The 21,584-nt window shown below is 36.9% G+C and overlaps 1 protein-coding gene across 2 annotated transcripts in view; it reads left to right on the top strand.

The window, feature by feature from the left end:
* Positions 1-21,584, top strand: part of sema4ba (sema domain, immunoglobulin domain (Ig), transmembrane domain (TM) and short cytoplasmic domain, (semaphorin) 4Ba) — a 175,312-nt gene that overhangs the window by 1,938 nt on the left and 151,790 nt on the right. Inside the window, exon 1 of one of the 2 annotated variants that reach the window (XM_057836052.1) lies at positions 15,880-15,997. The exons of the other annotated variant lie outside the window; for it this stretch is intronic. The gene's annotated coding sequence lies outside the window, so the exon portion shown is untranslated. Of the gene's footprint in view, positions 1-15,879; positions 15,998-21,584 lie in introns of those variants that run through there. 2 annotated transcript variants of the gene reach the window in all.

The raw sequence follows: 21,584 nt of genomic DNA, 5'->3' as shown, positions 1-21,584 counted from the left end.
CTAAATCCATAATAAATACTGCTGGTACAATTATTATAAATGGCAATTAAACATAGCAAAATAAATAAGTTATTAATAAAAATCAGAATAATATAATAATGATAATAATAATATTAATAATAATAAAATAAAAATGATTCCGTTAATAATGTAACAAATTGGATTCTAATGTGGCGGACACTTTTTGCTGTACCTGAATGCACCGCGGGGCTGACGTCACAGTGAGATAGGTCAGTGCGGTAGAGATAATACTTTCGTTTTCTTGAGAGCACAGTCAACTGCAGAGGGCAATGGGCGTTTTGTGTTGAATAAGTTCTTAAATAAATTATAAAAACGTGACCAAGCTGGCGATTTCTTTGGCGATGTTACCACAATAATAATTGTCACCTTAACTTATAAAGACTGGCGAACGGTGGCCGGAAGAGGACCGTGGAGCTGTATTGTTGAGTCAGCTCACGGATGCGCACCCCACGCTCATATTTTTCTATAATTTGCATCTTCATTTCAAAGGTATGCATCACTTTTTTCCTTGTTTCACCAACTGTACCAACTTTTTGGAAACCTGTGTTGATTTCTCACACAAGAAAATCCGCCGTGAGTTCGTTTGCGTTGCTGTCGTGTCGTCGTATTTCGAGCATGTCGTCGGATGTAGAAACAAATGGCGCGTCAAATTTTACGTCGGATGTCGAAAAGATTGTGTGTCGAAGCGATCGTATGTCGAGGTACCACTGTATATGAAAAAGAAAATCTCGACCACTCCTTGATGTTTGCGATTTCTGCATCGCGACCCGTGTTATTTTACCATGTTTCACCCATAAAATTGACACTCAGTGATACATTCTACATGGAGTTTTTGGATCGAAACAAGGTAAGTATGCGATAATATCTCGTTAAAGTCATGGCGTCTGTAATTCTGCTCTCACGTGCTATCACCTCCAGATAGGGTTTTTCTGTTTAAAAAGATTTTTTTTTTAAATGCCCTCCAGTTCAAAATTTTTCCTAACCCAGAAAATTGAGATTTTAAGTAATCCAATGATATATCACACATGCATATCAGACAATTTTGAAATTTGGCCAAATTGGGGTCTCAGAGCTGAACTTCAAGTCACCTGAGTGTTTTCCGCCATATATATTTTTATCTACTTAGTTAATTATGATTCTGTTTTGTGTATGTTGTGTTGTGTGGGCAACATATAAGGTTATTCAGCACCAGTCTCTAAGCAGTTTTTTGCTCACGTTTTTGTAGTTCTATGTTTCCAGCAGAGTTCACAACATTTCTCACAGTTTATTTAACGTTAACAGTAGAAAACAGAAATAGAAGGACATTTTGGTAACACTTTATAATAGCTATCCTTTTTACTTTTCATTAGTAAACTGTTGATAAATGATTTATTGTTGATTTGTGAAGTATTTGTTAACAGTTTGTTAAGCATTTATAGCAGGGGTCCCCAAACTACGGCCCGCGGGCCGGATACGGCCCGCAGCCACATTTGGTCCGGCCCCCTGAACAAAAAAAAAAAAAAAAAAAAAAATTTTTTTTTTTTTTCAATAGAGTTATTTATGTCCTGGCTTTTTTCTGTGAAGAACTGAGCAATGGTTATTTGGTTATTATCTGTTTAATTAATACAGTATTATTATATTATATTATATTATATTACATGATATTATATTATATTATATTATATTATATTCAGGGGTGCACATAAGTGGTCCGCACATGCGTACTGGACGTAGACAAACGCGCTGGCCCTCAACGGCTTCCATACGCTTTTGCGTACCGATGGCTGACCACTCTATTTGCGGCGGACACGAGAAAATAACTTCTCAAAATGTCGATGAGGCAGGCCACACTGAGTAATTACTTCCGTGTTCCCCCACCCCCGTCAAAAGACAGACAGACGACAGAGACGTCACCGGAGCTACCGAAAAAAAGGACTTTTGCTGAAAAGTGGCTACAGGAGGTACATGGCTAGAAGCGAATGATGCTCGCACGGAAATGCGGTACAAAATGTGCCGTGAGAATCCCAATGTCGCCGATTAGAGCAACGCATTTTATGAAGGGGCAAAGAATTTCAGCCATCCAAACTTTGAAAAGCACGAAAAAAACAGAGAGCATGTGGCAATTAAGCAAACTATCGATGTCAAACAGGACCCCACTCGCCCTATGGACATGTGGCGGAATAGGGCGGAATAAAGGTAATGAACAGCGCCATGCACTGACAAACGTGTTTTTGCTCGCATTTTACAAAGCTAAACATGCACGTTCAATGAGGTCTTATGAGGAGGACATCCCACTTTTAAAAAGGCTTGGAGTTAATGTGGGAGCCGCATAATGCCCTTTATTTTGAATTGGTGCTTTTATGTTTATTTCTTTACATTTCACTTCAAAGTAATGGCAATTTTGTTGTGCCAGTTGATGTTAATCAAGCATTAACTGTTAATATAATTAATCAAAGTTAATTGGCTCTAAGTAAAGCTTGTCATAAATTTATCGCATCAGGTGGGTCGGCTCTCAAGCTCAATGAGGACCAAGTCACATCTCCAGGTCCTCCTCTGAGAACCTGGGCAAAAAAATTATGTGCACCCCTGATTATATTATATTATATTATATTAAGGGCTGTCAAAGTTATCGCGTTAACGGGCGGTAATTAATTTTTTTCATTAATCACGTTAAAATATTTGACGCAATTAACGCATATGCCCCGCTCAAACAGATTAAAATGACAGCAGTGTCATGTCCACTTGTTACTTGTGTTTTTTGTCTCCCTCTGCTGGTGCTTGGGTGCGACTGATTTTATGCACCATGAGCATTGTGTAATTCTTGACATCAACAATGGTGAGCTACTAGTTAATTTTTTTGATTGAAAATTTTACCAATTTTATTAAAACGAAAACATTAAGAGGGGTTTTAACATAAAATTTCTATAATTTGTACTAAAATCTATCTTTTAAGAACTACAAGTCTTTCTATCCAGGGATTGCTTTGACAGAATATTAATGTTAATGCCATCTTGTTGATTTATTGTTATAATAAACAAATACAGTACTTATGTACAGTATGTTGAATGTATATATCCGTCTTGTGTCTTATCTTTCCATTCCAACAATAATTTACAGAAAAATAAGGCATATTTTAGAGATGTTTGAATTGCGATTAAATCGATTAATTTTTAAGCTGTGATTAACTCGCTTAAAAATTTTAATCGTTTGACAGCCCTAATTATTTATTATATATTATATATATATTATATTATATTATACTATATTATATTATATCATTTTTATTTTATTTACTTTGGTTCCGTGAAGAATCCAGAAAGGGTTATTTGATTGTGGCTTTCTGAAAAACAATACATTTTTACATTTAGGCACTCCTGCAATCGTCACACTTTTTCTGTTACAAACTGACCCCGGCCCCTCATCAGAGAAGAGAAGGGTTATGTGGCCCTCACAGGAAAAAGTTTGGGGACCCCTGATTTACAGGGTGTTATTAACCTGAAACACAGTTTGTGTAGAAACGTTTCAAGTTTTTGTGTATAACGTTTGGCATTTCTATCTTTTCAGGTTAAGAAATGCCGTTCACTTAAAAAGAAAAGGCATTTTTTTATAAGGCATTTTGCAGGCAGCGCTCATGTTGCACATTTATAAAAAAAAAAAAAAAAAAATCTGCCATAGAACCAACAAATATTTGTACTTTTCTTTGTATATTTAACCAATAAAACGTATGACCTTCAACATAAAGTGTATATAGTTTTATTAAGATCCATCAACTAGCATGAGCATTTAGAATGGGGTCAACCATGTTGGAACACCCTGTAAATGCTTAACAAACTGTTAACAAAATACTTCACAAATCAACAATAAATCATTTATCAACAGTTTACTCATGATCTATTAACTAGTAAAACTGATTGTTATTATAAAGTGTTACCGACACTTCTCTCTAGGCAGATTCCTACTCAATTTTTGTTATAAACCCATCCTTAGAGAGCACACCGCCACCAGAAATTCCTTTTTTGACCTCTCTGACATTTGACCTCATGACCCCAAAATATAATCACCTCTCCTTTTCATATTACAAGCATATCCTGCAACTTTTATAATCATCCCTTTATCTGTTAATGAGTTATCTTTGAACAAGAAGGCACAAAGAAATTGTGAATGGAAGTTGGGTAGTCTGTGAATTTTGGCTTTTCAAAATTGCACTAATATATGGACGACAAGCCTCTCACTTGCCAACCAGCATGTTAGTTATTCATACTGTCAGCAATCTCTGTCTTTTTCCAGAGGGCCATTAAATATTATTGATTTGTTTGGTTTGTTTTTAACCTTGAAAATCCATAGAAAAGTCCCAAGTTTGGTCACGCGGCATGTTTTTTGACCTCGATACAATATCCCACAATGCATTGCACAAGACAATAGACGAATCAGAGGTAAATCAATGGAAGAATTATGGAAAATATTTTTCTTCTTCTTCCCCACCTAATTTTAGCTGGAAATTAAAAAAAAAAAAAAAGTTCTGCTGGTGAACTAATTCGACCTTTTATCCCAGAATCCCTCATTTCGACTTCGGACTCATATTGCCACGCCACGTCGCACGTGGTGAACATTTCTACAATAATCCAATTAGTTATGTAACTGCTCACTATTGATAGCTTTCTAATTAATTACAATGCTGATAGCAGAGTATTAATATCACAAAGACTGGACTGATTACTCTAACTAAAAGAAAATTTGAATTGTTTAATTAATAAGTCATTATCATCAAATAACGCAGGGGTCCATATGTCCCTCTTTGCCTGATTAGCTTGATAAATTACTGATTTGATACATCAATTGTTACTTTCTTTAACAGATATATTTGCTAATTGCCTTGACACTGCAGTCATACCAAATGAAAGGAAAGACTGCAACTAATTTATGTAATCTTGCAGTTTAAAAAGATCACATAGTTGTGGTGTGTTATAAAAACCCATTTTCAGCTTTGGATCTTTGACTTGGAGAAACGATCGAGCAATGGTTGCATTGCTGAATCCAATTTTTCTCACCATGAAAATGCTTGATTAAATTCCCCTCTGTGTTGTTCGTCTGTTCCTGTATTCATGTTTGGGGGAGGGGGAAATTGAGCCGCTGCCATGGACATGTTGGACCACCTGAAGAGCATCTGAGCTGAGTCCCTCCTGCTTTGTTCGATGGGCTTTGATTGGCCAACTCCTTCCCAGCAGCTCTTGTTTAACAAATTAATCCAATTAATAATTTGGCTGCGGAAATGTTTTTCTTTTTGTTTTGCGAAGATAAATACTGATTAAAGATGAGACAAGGGAAGAGAGCGCTTGATTGGATTGTAAAGCATAATTTTAGAGGTTTTATGAGCAAATTGCAGTGATAGCACTTTGCAGCAGTTTGGCAGATAATGAAAAGAACAAATGTGGGAAAAGGACTCGATGTTTTGGACATTGTTTTGTAACAAATTAAACTCACAAGGGGAAGCAGAAATTTATCATCTCGCATTCAACGGCTTCTCTGTTGTGGCTAAGAACGCAATAATAAAATTGTCAAGCTCTGGTTGAGTCAAAATGTGAAGACAGTAAAGCACAAGTGCCGAGATGAGTACATATGTTTAATGTCGACAAGGGAAACAAAAATATCGTGAAATATGGTTATTTCCAGTCAGATTATTGCGCACAAAATGGAAGGGAAGTGAAACCATTTTTCATCATTTCAAGTAGTCCAAATCCTGATTTCTTGTATGTGAACACTTTCTGATTCGCTGGGGCATTTTACAATTAAGCAAAACACCAGCTCACTTTGAAAAAAAAAACTGTTCAATATTTTTATATTTTCCAACATATTTCAAGTCAAATTTATTTGTAGCCTTAAATAAACAAACAAAAAAAAAGATCCCAAATGACGTACTGTATATATTGTATATAATTTTTGTATTTTTAATATTATTTTAATAGATTTTTTAAAGAATAAATAAATGTATGAATCCAGAAAATGTTAATGAAAACAAAAGTAATAAAATAAAATAAAAAAAATAAAAACAGAAATACACTCAACTTATGGATCCCAGTAACACTCAAAAGTTGTTTTATTCCCTCAGTTTTTAATTAATTCGTCCAATTCGTTTAAACTGGGAGAACCGGCTTTAATTGCTCATCTTTCAGTATCATTGACAGCGCTAGAATGGCAGCCCATGAGTTGAATAAACTTAGTTTATATGTTTTTTGGTTTTTTAAAAAAAAAAATTTAATTATTAGTTTTTATACATTGTCATCTACCATTGGATATTAGCAATAAGCTAGCAGGCGCTAATGGAAGGGCTGGCAATGATCTTTCACTGGCAACCTCTTCTAGTCAAAATGGATTGGATGTCCAGCGATGACAATGGCAGCCAATGGGTTAAGTGAGGTCTCTATAAAGGGTTACACTTAGTTTTATGTTGTTTTTTAGCTTTTAATTTATATTCAATGTCCTCTACAATTGGACATTAGCATTAAGCTAGCTGGCGCTAATAGGAGCTTCCAGCCTCTCCCAATCAAAATGGTTTGATCGTCTAGTGCCGTCAATGGCAGAAAATTATTTAATTAAGTGCCCAATAAAGGGTTAAATTTAAGTTTTATGTTGTTTTCTTTAGTTTTTATCAGGGCTGCAGCTATCGATTATTTTAGTTGTCTATTCATAAAAAAATCAAAATACCTGAGCTGAGCCTCAAACGGTATAAAAAGTAAATAAATGAGGATCTAAGTACAACAAAGGAACGATTGGCCAACTTGCATAGGAAAAGTCCGCTAGCTTAAATGCTCTAAAATGCTAAAAAAAAAAAAAAAATACAGTTTACAATGCTCTTAACAAATGGTCCAAACACATATTCCCACGAAAAATGGCTAAATAAACCTATAAACTAAATTACGAATGCATTAAAAAACATTAGCTCAAACAAAAAAATTAGCTTTTGTTGGTCTTAACAGGAAGTAGCTGGATTCAGCCATGTGAAATGAGTTATGTCATATTCACTGTTGCCACTAGAGGGCAGTGGATCCACCTAAATCAATTAAACTAAATGCAAACACTTTCCAAACAAACCATTACAATGCCACTTTAATTAAACGAATACTCGAAGCAGCAAAATTTAATTCGAATCTTTTTTCTAATCGAATTACTCGAGTTAATCGATTAACCGTTGCAGCACTAGTTTTTATGCAATGGCGTCTACTATTGGACATTAGCGTTTTGCTAAGGGGAACTCAAAAAACGAAATATATATTGTAATTTTGTGCACAACTTGTGTAATTGTCCTTTATTGGATTGTTTGTTGTATTTAACATTAAAGTTGACCACACTTGGAATGTAATAAACCACTTGAAAACCATCAACAAATCCATTTAAATTGGTGAATGAGTTAAATCACTGCCCTATAAAGACATCATGAGACACTCAAAACCTTATTTCTACTTTAAATGTGAGGAAAAGATGATAAAAATCCAAGAAAATATCCAATAAATGAGACGAATTTGCCTCTCTAAAGTCTTTATCAACCGTGCTTGTCATTTTGAAACTGTGTGAGAAATCGGGTTTCTGTGGAAATGCTCACATACAGAATTTGAAAACATGCTGCTGCCCACACTATACCCATGATAGTAAACCACACAAGGTGACGTGTGACTGGCGGTGCCGGGAACTTCAGCAGCAGTTTCAGCCTGTTGAGTAATAGTCATAGTAAAAATAAACATGTGTGCAGTAGTCTAATGAGAGGCTCCGAGGTGAGTCACATGGATGGATGTGTTACTTCCCTGCCAGGGGGTGCGTGTGGATGAGGGGCATTCACCATGTGCTGCCACAAAGGTGTTAACAGTGTCATGCTGAGCATCCAGATACATTTTTCTTACCCACAGATCTTTCAAAATAAACATACTCCACAAGGCGGAAAACACTCAGGTGACTTGAAGTTCCGCTCTGAGACCCCCAATTTGGCCAAATTTCAAAATTGTCCAATTTGCATGTGTGATACATCATTGAAAAGCTTAAAATCTCAATTTTCTGGGGGAACAAAATTTTGAACTGGAGAGCATTTTTTTAAAAATGTTTTTTTAAACAGCAAAACCCTATCTGGGGGTGAGAGCATGCGAGAGCAGGATTACAGACGCCATGACTTTAACAAGATATAATCGCGTACTTACCTTGTTTCGATCCAAAAACTCCATGTAGCATGTATCACTGAGTGTCAAGATACAGCTGTGAATGGCCACAGCTGGAATTTTGGGGGATTTTATGGGTGAAACATGGTAATATAACAAGGGTCGCGATGCAGAAATTGCAGACATCAAGGAGTGGTCGAGAGTTTCTTTTTCATATATTTACCCTTTTAAACTTTTTTTCCCAATTTTTCTTTGTTTGGATCGATTATTTATCATCTAACATATCGGAGAAAATGTGACAGTAACAACAAAAAAAATACAATTAAGCGATAGTTATGAGGTAGATATCCGTGACTCTTTTACAGACGCCATTTTTTTTTCATTGTGGCATAATTTGTTTAAAAGTTTAAAATATGTGAGTGAATAATTTTTTAAAGTCGTTTGTTTTACTTTATATTACTGTATATGCTTGAAATAATATTTTGTTTTGGCTTGCTAAGATGACACTTTCAAAAGAGAATTAAATGCGAAAACAAAATAAAATTCCTGAGTGTTTCTTCAAACGATGTAGAATTGCACTTTTATTTCGCAAGAGCAATAAATGCATTTAAAATAATTATAATAATAATAATAATAATAATACCTGAGCTTATCCTCAAACGGTATCATAAAATAAATGAGCATCGAAGTACATCAAAAGAACAATTGGCTAACTTGCATAGTAAAAGTCTGCTTGCTTAAATGCTATAAAATGCAAACTTTTTTTTTTTTTTTTATAATGCGCTTAAAAAATCATTCAAATACATATTCCACAAAAATACTGCTAAATATACTTGTAAACTAAATAATGACTGCATTAACATACAGAGGGGCAAATAAGTATTTAGTCAACCACTAATTGTGCAAGTTCTCCCGCTTGAAAATATTAGAGAGGCCTGTAATTGTCAACATGGATAACCTAAACCATGAGAGACAGAATGTGGAAAAAAAAAACAGAAAATCACATTGTTTGATTTTTAAAGAATCTATTTGCAAATCATGGTGGAAAATAAGTATTTGGTCAATACCAAAAGTTCATCCCAATACTTGGTATGTACCCTTTGTTGGCAATAACGGAGGCCAAACGTTTTCTGTAACTCTTCACAAGCTTTTCACACACTGTTGCTGGTATTTTGGCCCATTCCTCCATGCAGATCTCCTCTAGAGCAGTGATGTTTTGGGGCTGTCGTTGGGCAACACGGACTTTCAACTCCCTCCACAGATTTTCTATGGGGTTGAGATCTGGAGACAGGCTAGGCCACTCCAGGACCTTGATATGCTTCTTACGAAGCCACTCCTTCGTTGCCCTGGCTTTGTGTTTGGAATCATTGTCATGCTGAAAGACCCAGCCACGTCTCATCTTCAATGCCCTTGCTGATGGAAGGAGATTTTCACTCAAAATCTCTCGATACATGGCCCCATTCATTCTTTCCTTTACACAGTTCAGTCGTCCTGGTCCCTTTGCAGAAAAACAGCCCCAAAGCATGATGTTTCCACCCCCATGCTTCACAGTGGGTATGGTGTTCTTCGGATGCAATTCAGTATTTTTTCTCCTCCAAACACGATAACCTGTGTTTCTACCAAAAAGTTCTATTTTGGTTTCATCTGACCATAACACATTCTCCCAGTCCTCTACTGGATCATCCAAATGCTCTCTACCGAACCGCAGACGGGCCTGGACTTGTACTTTCTTCAGCAGGGGGACACGTCTGGGAGTGCAGGATTTGAGTCCCTGGCGGCGCATTGTGTTACGGATAGTAGCCTTTGCTACTGTGGTCTCAGTTCTCTGTAGGTCATTCACTCGGTCCCCCCGTGTGGCTCTGGGATTTTCGCTCACCGTTCTTGTTATCATTTTGACACCACGGGGTGACATCTTGCATGGAGCCCCAGATCGAGGACGATTATCAGTGGTCTTGTATGTCTTCCATTTTCTAATAATTGCTCCCATAGTTGATTTCTTTATGCCAAGCGTTTTACCTATTGCAGATTCAGTCTTTCCAGCCTGGTGCAGGTCTAGGAATAAGCGGCATGGAAAATGAATGAATGAATGAATGTCTTTCAACAGCTCTTTGGTCTTGGCCATAGTGGAGTTTGGAGTGTGACTGACTGAGATTGTGGACAGGTGTCTTTTATACCAATAATGAGTTAAAACAGGTGCAATTCATACAGGTAACGAGTCAAGCCTCGTTAGACCTTAGTAGAAGAAGTTAGACCTCTTTAACAGCCAGAAATCTTGCTTGTTTGTAGGCGAGCAAATACTGCCACTCTAATTTGGAAATAAATTCTTTAGAAATCAAACAATGTGATTTTCTGTTTTTTTCCCCCACATTCTGTCTCTCGTGGTTGAGGTTTACCCATGTTGACAATTACAGGCCTCTCTAATCTTTTCAAGTAGGAGAACTTGCACATTTGGTGGTTGACTAAATACTTACTTGCCCCACTGTACATATTAGCTCAAACAACAACATAACTTATGTTGGTCTTAACAGGTAGCAGCTGGATTCAGCCATGATAGACAAGTTATGCCATATTCACCGTTGCCACTAGAGGGCATTGTGGCCAACCAAATCAATACAAACTATTTGCAACACTTTCAAAACAAACCATTACAATGTCACTCTAAATAAACGAATCCTCGCAAAAGCAAAATTTGAGTCTAAGCTTGTTTCTAATCAAATTGCTCGATTAATCGTTGCAGCACTAGTCTCGACCATGCCCTACCTCAAGGTTTCATGACTCTGCTACTTTTTTATGATGACTGACTGCTTCTAATGACAAAACCACAGTAAATTCCTAGAAAATCTGTTAAGCACTAAGACAATGAAGAAAACAGTAAAGAAGAGGAACATGTGACGTCTCTCCTTTTACCGCTGCGTTAAATCTCGCTGAATAGAATCATGCGTTAGAACTGTAAAGCCACAACTAATCTCAATGACACATTCGAGCATCATTACGAGCGCGATAAAGCTGTAGTGCTGAAACTTGGCCGCTATTTCAGCCTCTGATTGTACAGTCTGGTCATTTTCACTAACTCTGTAAAAAAAAGATGGGACAGATGGTTGGAATGCTAGAGAGACGTCACATTATCTCTGTTAACGGGGGTCACAAAGCAGTGAAAAAAGAGTCAAGTCGTTGTTTTGTCTGTGCCGTGTGTTTAGACTTTTCTAGCAGGTGGTCTCACTCAAGCGGAGGTGCGCTAACAGCAGCGCTTGATCAGAGAATAAGATGTCGGTGGTGGCCCCAGACAACTAGTGACAGCATGCCGGCTTTTGTTGCATAGGGCTAATTCGAAATCTTGACCCCTGGAACTCGCCCTAGCGTCTTCTTTCTCGGCACATGCTTCAAATGTATAATTAGCTTCTGCTGTTATAGAAACAGCTGTGAGCGTGTCAACACCCTGCCAGGCTATACTTCTACATTTATGCGGGAATACTTGAATTGAAAAAGCAGTTTGCAGTAGCATCACAGGTTTAACGCACTGTTTTAAAAGTCAAATTTAATGTTTTTAAAAACATTTTGAAGAATTTATTTAACAAACATGTCGCAACAATTCCCGATGAAGAAAAAAAGTAATATTATTTCACTTTAACTGGTATTTTTCTCCTTTCATGTGCAACTCAACGGCTTTGACCCCAATTGTCTCTAACGAAAAGGTATTTTTGTACTAGGGGTGCGAACCTCTGGATTAGGGTAGGGCTTTGAGCATCGAGCATTGATGGGATCCGGGACTAACATTCTGGTTCTCCTGGAACCGTTCGAATTTTTTTATTTCGATTCCGAGTTTTGATGCCCTGACCACCGACCGGAATAAATAGCTGCCGATAGGCCTGTCGCAATAACAAATTTTGGGAGGCGATATTAGAGATCGGGTCCGATCACGTCATTTTCAAAGTATTGGAATCGGCAAAAAAATATCGCCCATGCCTTTTTTTTAATATACAGTGATACCTCAGCTCACGAACATAATTGGTTCCCAGAAAGTGTGTGTAAAGCGAAAAGTTCGTCTTCCGAGCATTTATTTCCCATAGGAAACCATTAAAATGAGTATAAACCGTTCCCAGGTCCCCATAAAACATCATTTTCTATTAAATAAGCCTTAAAACTACACAAAAATATACCTTATTTTCTTTAATGTCTTCTTAGGCTTAACACTAGCCTGTGGTGGGGTCTTTTTTGGTCCCATAATAGCAAAAGTACACTCAATATGGTCCAAAATGTCTATCAAACACAAACCACGTCCGTACTCAACGAAAGCGAGGGGACGAACTGGGACGCCGTGAGCGTGCGTCAGCTTCTCGTGCCGCTGTTCGACCGCGTGGTTTGGTTCGTCCGCCGAAAACTAGTTCGTCAGCAGAGACTATATGCTCGCGAATTTAATGTTCTTGAGGCAAAAAGTTCGTGAGCTTAAGCGTTCGTGAGCTTAGGTATCACTGTATATATTTTTTTATTAAATCGTTTTCTAACTGTATTTAACATTACAGACATAATATGTTACACTCATCCAGAGTCTTTAGTTTAGGCTTAAGGTAGGGTTATCAAATTTATCCCGATAACGGCGGTAATTAATTTTTTAAAAAATGTATCACGTTAAAATATTTAATGCAATTAATGCATGCGCTGCACGACCCACTCAGGCATTGTCGCGCTCAGTCTGTAATGGTGCCGTTTTACCTATATAGAGAGATAAAAGGCAGCGTAAAAGGAGTACAGTGAATTTTGGCAGCCTGTGGAGCCTTTTTTTAATAGGCTAAAGCCTTACACTCCCTCTCCCTACAATTAGAAATATCATGGAAAGCAATGTGGGGAAGCAAGGTAGCAATTGATCTTTATCTTAAGCCCTTGTGTTATTTCCCAACGCAGAGAAGATATATCAATTGGTAGCACTACGCACAGTCATGGTTCAACTTCCCATCATGCATTTGGGTTGAATGGCTGCAGTATCATTTACTGAAAGCTCAACAAATACGCTAGATGACAATATTTAGTCACAATATACAAAGTCACAAGTCTTTCTATCCGTGTATCCCTCTCACAGAAAGAATGTTAATAATGTAAATGCCATCATGAGGCATATTATTGTCATAATAAACAAATACAGTACTTATGTACTGTATGTTGAATGTATATATTCGTCCGAGTTTTATTCATTTTTTTCTTAATGCATTGCCAAAATGTATATGATCGGGAAAAATCATCGGGAATGATTGGAATTGAATCGGGAGCAAAAAAAAGCAATCGGATCAGGAAATATCGGGATCGGCAGATACTCAAACTAAAAAGATCGGGATCGGATCGGGAGCAAAAAAACATGATCAGAACAACCCTAGGCGATATATTGTCTCATAAATTATTGCTGATAAGGGATATTATTGGCTGTTTTTATTTTTTAACCTATTCAACGACGAATATAGTGACATTACATCCAAATAAATCACCTATTCAAATGCAATAAAGTGCTATTCTTAAACACAAACTTTATTAAAATTTATAAAACACACACTATGCATAAGTAATTTTAAAGCTAATTAAGTGCAGAATATGAAATAGGTGATAAACCCAATGTCATTTTTGTTGTCTTCCAATTAGAGCCTACTAAAAGTGTTAATTTGATCGAAAATGACTGTTATCTTTTCCTGGAAAGTGTGCATGCAACAAATTTAAACCCAAATTATTATCATTTATTACTAGGGCTGTCAAAATTATCATATTAACGGGTGGTAATTAATTATTTTAATTAATCACGTTAAAATATTTGACGCATTTACCGCACATGCCCCGCTCCAACAGATTCAAATGATAGCACAGTGTCATGTCCACTCGTTACATGTGTTTTTTGTGTTTTGTCGCCCTCTGCTGGCGCTTGGGTAAGACTGATTTTATGGGTTGCAGCACCATGAACATTGTGTAATTATTGACATCAACAATGGCGAGCTACTAGTTTATTTTTTGATTGAAAATTTTACAATTTTTATTAAAACGAAAACATTAAGAGGGGTTTTAGTATAAAATTTCTATAACTTGTACTAACATTTATCTTAAAGAACTACAAGTCTTTCTATCAATGGATCGCTTTAACAAAATGTTAATAATGTTAATGCCATCTTGTTAATTTATTGTTATAATAAACAAATACAGTACTTATGTACAGTATGTTGAATGTATATATCCGTCTTGTGTCTTATCTTTCCATTCCAACAATAATTTACAGAAAAATATGGCATATTTTAGAGATGGTTTGAATTGCGATTAATTACGATTAATTTATTTTTAAGCTGTAATTAACTCGATTAAAAATTTTAATCGTTTGACACCCCTAATATATATATATATATATATATTGGGGTGTCAAACGATTAAAAAAAAATATATCTATCTATCTATCTATCTATCTATCTATCTATCTATCTATCTATCTATCTATCTATCTATCTATCTATCTATCTATCTATCTATCTATCTATCTATATATATATATATATATATATATATATATATATATATATTGGAGTGTCAAACGATTAAATTTTTTAATCGAGTTAATTACAGCTTAAAAATTAATTAATCATAATTAATCGCAATTAATCGCAATTCAAACCATCTATAAAATATGCCATATTTTTCTGTATTGTTGGAATGGAAAGATAAGACACTAGAATATATATACATTCAACATACGGTACATAGTACTGTATTTCTTTATTATAACAATAAATCAACAAGATGGCATTAACATTCTGTTAAAGCGATCCATGGATAGAAAGACTTGTAGTTCTTAAAAGATAAGTTATAGAAATTTTATATCAAAACCCCTCTTTATGTTTTCGTTTTAATAAAATTTGTAAAATTTTCAATCAAAAAATAAACTAGTAGCCCGCCATTGTTGATGTCAATAATTACTTACACAATGCTCATGGGCGCTGAAGCCTATAAAATCGGTCGCACCCAAGTGCCAGCAGAGGGCGGCAAAACTTCGAAAAACACAACAAGTACACCTTTCACTGTGCTCTCATTTTAATCTGTTTGAGCGGGGCATTTGTGCGTTAAATATTTTAACGGGATTAATTGAAAAAATTAATTACCGCTCGTTAACGCGATAATGTTGACAGCCCTAATATATATATATATATATATATATATATATATATATATATATATATATATATATATATATATATATATATATATATATATATATCCATAGAACTTTGATTTTTGTTTTTTGATTCTACTTTGGGAAAATTTTGAATTGAATTGTCTCTTAAATTTATTTCTATCCAATGCTAAATCTTAATAAATACACTGAACACACACGCACATTTGTTATATATATTTTTTTGAGGGGAGGGCGCTACTTTGTGGTTTTTCACTTATCGCGGCAAGTTCTGGTCCCCATTAACCTTGAAAAACGAGGGAGCACTGTATACCCGAAGAACGTAAAATTAAGTAAAAACCCTCAGAAAAAGAATAAACTCAATACTGAAAAATAAAAAGCTTTTTTTTTGCGAGGGCACACAATTTCGTTATGAGAAGAAATTGTTTTTACAGACAGAATTTTTTGAGGCGAACACGAATAGGCACTAATTTAACTCCATAATCAAGTGCCACTTACTTGTATGGGCGTGGGCGTGGCTTGCTCTACTGTGGGCGCGGCTTCTGAGTGTTGACTAGCCAATGCAGCCTGAATGATATGAGGAGTTGTAAACTCCACGCACTCGCTGTCAGGCGGACTAGAGGGAGAAAAGGGTGACGTTCTGTGGATTTGCCTTTGAGCGTCCGAGGGAAGAGAAACCCGTCTTTCTGTCAGGAATTGACGGCGTGTAAGTAGATACTGCTGTTCTTTTGCGAAGACTTTGTGCTCATGACGTGTGCGTGCTGTGGTTTCATGAATCATTGATTTAGTGCGTGCTCTGGTTACCTGTTATGACCACTTACCTGGTCGTAAAGCTTTTTTTATGGCTGAGGGACAATGTGCTGCTTTGTTGTAGGGGTAAAGAAGGTGAGAGCTGATATGAAGCAGCCTACTACTTGGGGACTTTATCACAAACAAGAGTTAGACAAGGTCTGCCACTTGGAGTGAATGTGTTTAGCATTGGAGTTGGATATTGGAGCGTGGTATATCTTATTCCTCTAAGGAAAAAAAAACATTATTTTTTTTGCCTTATGGGTTAGATGGTGCACTTCATGGCGAAGCTTTAAATCTCGTTGTACTCTGTACAATAATAAAGTTTATTCTATTCTATTCTATTCTATTCTATTCTATTCTATTCTATTCTATTCTATTCTATTCTATTCTATTGTACTTCAGTCCTATCCATTTTGACAGCGACCTAGTAAAATTGGATTGTATGTCTATGGCCGTCAATGGTAGTCAATAAATAATAAGTTCCAAATTAGAAATAATTTCAGCAGTTATGTGATTACCCTATGTATTTATTATTATTATTTTTTTTTTAGTTATTCTCTTTTAGTTCCTTTCAATTTATCAAGCCATCTATACATATTATACACTCTTGGCCAAAGGCACTTTCTTATTCTACTGAATGATAAAGTGTCTATGTGTCAATGCCAAGTGTGTATCAGGTTTTTATTTATTTATTTTTTTTTAATATAAGGACATCTGTAACTGACTGACGTTTTGCACAGTTGTGTGTGTATTTAACAACATATTTAGATCAGAAATAATGAAAAACGGCGACCAGCAAGCATTTTTATATCCTGTATTTATTTAACTATGCTTTCAAAAAGCTTAGACTTTTTGGAACATTGGATTTTCTGTTGCTTCTCGAGAATTTTTTTTTTTTTTGCCAAGTTTGTGGGATCACATATAGAAAATTAAATAAAAAAACAAGGATAACAGCCGAACTTTATTAGTTGACTTTTGTTTCATCTGCTATGTGTGAAACTGGAACCCCTTCTCTCAATGGCGGGCAAATTTCTGTTAAAAATACTGTAAACATTGATCAGCTCAGCCTGAAATTCTGAGTTCTCCAAGTACGAACATTAAATTGACCTTTGTTTAATTTTCTTTTTCCCCTTCCTTTTTAGCCTGTCCGGTTCAGATTCTCATACATTGAAAATGGGAATCTGATTGTCTTTATTGGCTAACCAGTTTTGATATGCTTCATCGGAGTTTGGTGTACTCCCATTGTGGTTGTTTACATTCTGTTGTTTGTTCAGAGAGAACAGCTGGACAGTGAAAGGTTTTGGGGGACAGAGAAGGGAAGAACAGACACAATAACAGCAATACCTCATCATTAAATATATATGCTACTTAAGGCAACACTAGGTAACTTTTCAACCTTTATAAAAATATTTTCATAACATTTGGATGATATGTCGACTGACAACTACGTAGTTCAATGACACCTCTTTTATATCTTCAGGGGGTCTGTATCACTTTCACCGGCACTACGAAACACACAAAAAAACCCTACAAATGTGCTGACTGCTTTACGGCATACGTCACTTCCCTCTTCCCCAATTATAAAGGCAGAAGTTGATGTGAACACTTTTGCACGAAATCTGCAAAGATGGCAGAGCAACAAAAGAGACAATAAGTTTTGTCTGAGGAGGGAAAAAAAGGTAAAAGGACAGTCAAGAATAAACATTAGCCCGGCTTTCACCCCCTGGCGTGACCACCCCCCCTAAACCGAACTGACAGTGCTGAAATGTTTCGGTAGGGTGGGGGTTAGCCACACGGTTGCTAACCGTCATATGCTAATGTTTAGCCACAACTGGATTCATAATGTCATTACTATTCATCCTTCACACAGCAGCTGGAAACAGAAATGTCGTTAAATCCATCTGCAGGTGACCAGAAGGTGAGAATTTTACGACACTATGTCCTCATGTGCTGGTTCTCATGGGAAATCCTGTCTTCCTTAAAGCAAAACACTACCGCGTTTGTCCATTGGCGTTGCTAAATCGACCAAAACTGAAAAGTTACAAAGTGTTGCTTTAATACAAGTACTACAAGTAGCATTGTTGTTTTGCCGAGGACACACCATGTGGGGAAGAGATACCTAGTAACTGAAAGAGTGGAAGTTTAGGACAGATAAAAGTGCGAAAACTCATGAGTGCACAAACAATCTTAGTAATATGCAATGGGGAACCCAGTATTCACTTGTGAGTATTGATTAATCGACTTCCCACAATGTGTTAAATGACACCCAGTTTTATTACCCTAATAGAAATAGTAGACTTAAAAAGGTAGATAGAATCTAGCTTGGTCATCCAGTGGAGATACTTTCATGAAACTAGCTGCTAACGTTATCACCAGTAGAGCAATACAGCTATAACATTAGCTGGCCTTAAAACAGAAGTAGGCACACACTTAGATCCAACTGGCTAAGCTAACGCTAGTGCACACACTTACTGTAGATCTGACTGACTAAGCTAACGCTAGTGCAGTGGTTCTTAACCTTGCTAAAGGCAGCGAACCCCACAAGTTTTGCATGTGGATTCACCGAACCCTTGGGAATTAGATAATAAAGCATTTTTTTTTTCAAATTCAAAACCGATACAGTATATCTAAGCTAGCAAGCTAATAATTTAGCAAATTCCTGTTCAAAATTCTTCTAATTTTGATAGCTTGTTTTAGAAACAGGTCAAAATTTGAGACCACGCTGCCCATTGGTGTTTTATTCCCTCATACCAAGTGCGGGTCAACCTTCCACTGAGCAAACCAGTTCCTCCTGCCATCAGATTGAGGACTAGCAGTTAAAAGAAATTGATTAAGCCTGTAAATTGGGAGCAAACCAGTCCAAAACCTGGTCTAAAAAGCCACTTTGCCTAGATTTAATCAGCGCACGAAAATGTGGTTCTGTCATAGACTTCATAATGATATTGACGGGACACATTCCCCAGACACTGCGCCAAGCCTTCAAGTAGGGGGCCACTCCGCTTCAGTCGGTCGAAGTCTGTCGCAGTTAATCTCAAACACATGCAGCGATCCAACGCCGGATATAGGTTGAAAAAGTACGAAAGCTGTACTGCATACAAACAGGAAGGATTGTCTCAGGAGTGATTTGTTCAACGATTCAAGTTAATTATTATATTTTTCGTACAATGCATACATTTGGAAATGTGAAAAAAATTAATTGGAGAAATTAACCGCTACGGCATTGGCTTCATAATTCGCATTATGTACGTATAAATAAATGCTAACTGCCCGTTTTTTTGCTTTTAACCAAGAATCGAGCCTGTTTTACGTTCGTATCTATAAAGAATTCAGGGATTTAAGCATTTATTCACAAGAATTTTCAACGTAAAAAGCTCTTTTTGGTGATAAGGCGGCGCCACGGTGTCTTAAAGACTAGCAGCACATTCAACATATTTACGTAAAATAAATGCTAACTGCCCGTTTTTTTTTTTTTTTTTTTTGCTTTTAACCAAGAATCGAGACTGTTTTACGTCCATATCTGTAAAGAATTCATTGATTTAAGCATTTAATTCACAAAAAATTTTTAACATAAAAGCTCTTTTTGGTAAGCACATTCGACATATTTACGTAAAATAAATGCTTAATGCCTGTTTTTTTTTTTTTTTTTGCTTTTAACCAAGATTCAAGCCTGTTTTACGTTCATATCTATAAAGAATTCAGGGATGTAAGCATTTATTCACAAGAATTTTCAACGTAAAAAGCTCTTTTTGGTGATAAGGCGACGCCACAGTGTCTTAAAGACTAGCAGCAAATTTAACATATTTACGTAAAATAAATGCTAACTGCCCATTTTTTTTTTTTTTTGCTTTTAACCAAGAATCGAGACTGTTTTACGTCCATATCTATAAAGAATTCAAGGATTTAAGCATTTTTTTGACAAGAATTTTCAACGTAAAAAGCTCTTTGTGGTGATAAGGCGGCGCTACAGTGGCTTAAAGACTAGCAGCACATTTGACATATTTAAGAAAAATAAATGCTTAATGCCTGTTTTTTTGCTTTTAACCAAGATTCGATATTGTTTTACGTCCGTATCTATAAAGAATTAATTTATTCACAAGAATTTTCAAGGGAAAAAGCTCTTTGTCTGTGTTTCCACTCTGTCAGCTTTGACGGAGATATTAATCTGACGGAGACAAGATATTAATTAATCGGCCCCGTGTCCCGTCAGTATATTATGACGTCTATGGCTCTGCGTTTCTTTACCGTCGCTGAACCCCTGGGGTTCGATCGAACCCTGGTTAAGAACCACTGCGCTAGTGGCTAATGCCGTCGCTACAATGATCTTGACCGGATGATAGCGTTAGCAGGTGAGGTCATACAAAGATCTACCGGATGATTACGTCTGAGCAAAAATGGTCAAAAATGTAGAGGCTTTGTACTGTACTATAATTCTGCTTCTGCTATTGACATATGCGTTCTTTCCTTTGCAAAGCGTTTGAAATTTGCAAATTGCTCGACCCTTTCCGGCTACTGTACAAGTGAGCTTGTGTGCAGCTCTCATATGATGTGGTGTTCTCCTTGGATGAACCTTTTACCTTCTTTTGAGCACTTCCAATTCTACATCATTGATTTCACAAGCGACAACTGCTGAAGCGTCGCTGAAAATTGGTACGTTCCAGCTGCTTTTGTTTGCGCATGGTTCAAAAAGAGGAGACTGAGCATTAGTGTCATTGTCAATAGAGGACAGAGGACAGCCTGACATCCCTCTCAAAGCCTGCAGTGCATGAACCTCTGCGATAACTCTAGCAAAACATCCTCCGCTGCTCCGGAGCTGTTCTGAACACATGCTTTGGTGAATATTTGGGAATGGCAGATGACTCCACTAGAGGGCCTGAATAATGATACGGCCCGCGACAGAGACTTTTTGTTTTAGTTCCCCGTGGATGGAGCGTTGTTGTCTAGTGATGGAGAAAAGCCCGTCTGTGCTGACCTTGGCCTGCTGTTTTCCTTTGCTTGGAGCCACAAAGAAAACAGCTGGCAGTTGCATTCTGGATCCACAATGAGCTGCCTGTGTGATGCTGTCAGAAAAGCTTTGGCCGGTTGGTAAAGCGCAATGGCTGTTATATCAATGCTGGAAAATCCTCGGCGGAAAGGTATCGCGTGGCACGATCTTGCGGGTGATTCTAGTCTCGGAGTGGAATACTGAAGGGTCCCTTTGTAGGAGGGGGAATGCGGCGTCGAATCCGCTGCAAGTAATTGAAGCTCAAGGATAAAATGAAATTATGTGTGCGCGTAGCCAAGTAGCTCAAAGCGGCGTACAACCTGTTGCACATGACTAAATCTGTCCACGGATTGGAAAGGACAAAGAAGAATAAATCATACAGTGTTTCATCACAGCTTAATCCCATATGCTGGCGCCATATGCACGTGTTTCCATTTTGTCAGCGCATCCCTAGTGTGCTGCTTCCTTTGACTCGAGAGTAGTTTTAAAACTATTTTTATCCCAAAGGCTTCGGGAGCAA

The sequence above is a fragment of the Corythoichthys intestinalis genome, chromosome 5, assembly GCF_030265065.1.
Source record: "Corythoichthys intestinalis isolate RoL2023-P3 chromosome 5, ASM3026506v1, whole genome shotgun sequence".
Classification (NCBI taxonomy): Eukaryota; Metazoa; Chordata; class Actinopteri; order Syngnathiformes; family Syngnathidae; genus Corythoichthys; species Corythoichthys intestinalis.
The sequence above is the reverse complement of the archived record's forward strand: the minus strand, read 5'-3'. Positions and strand labels throughout refer to the sequence as shown.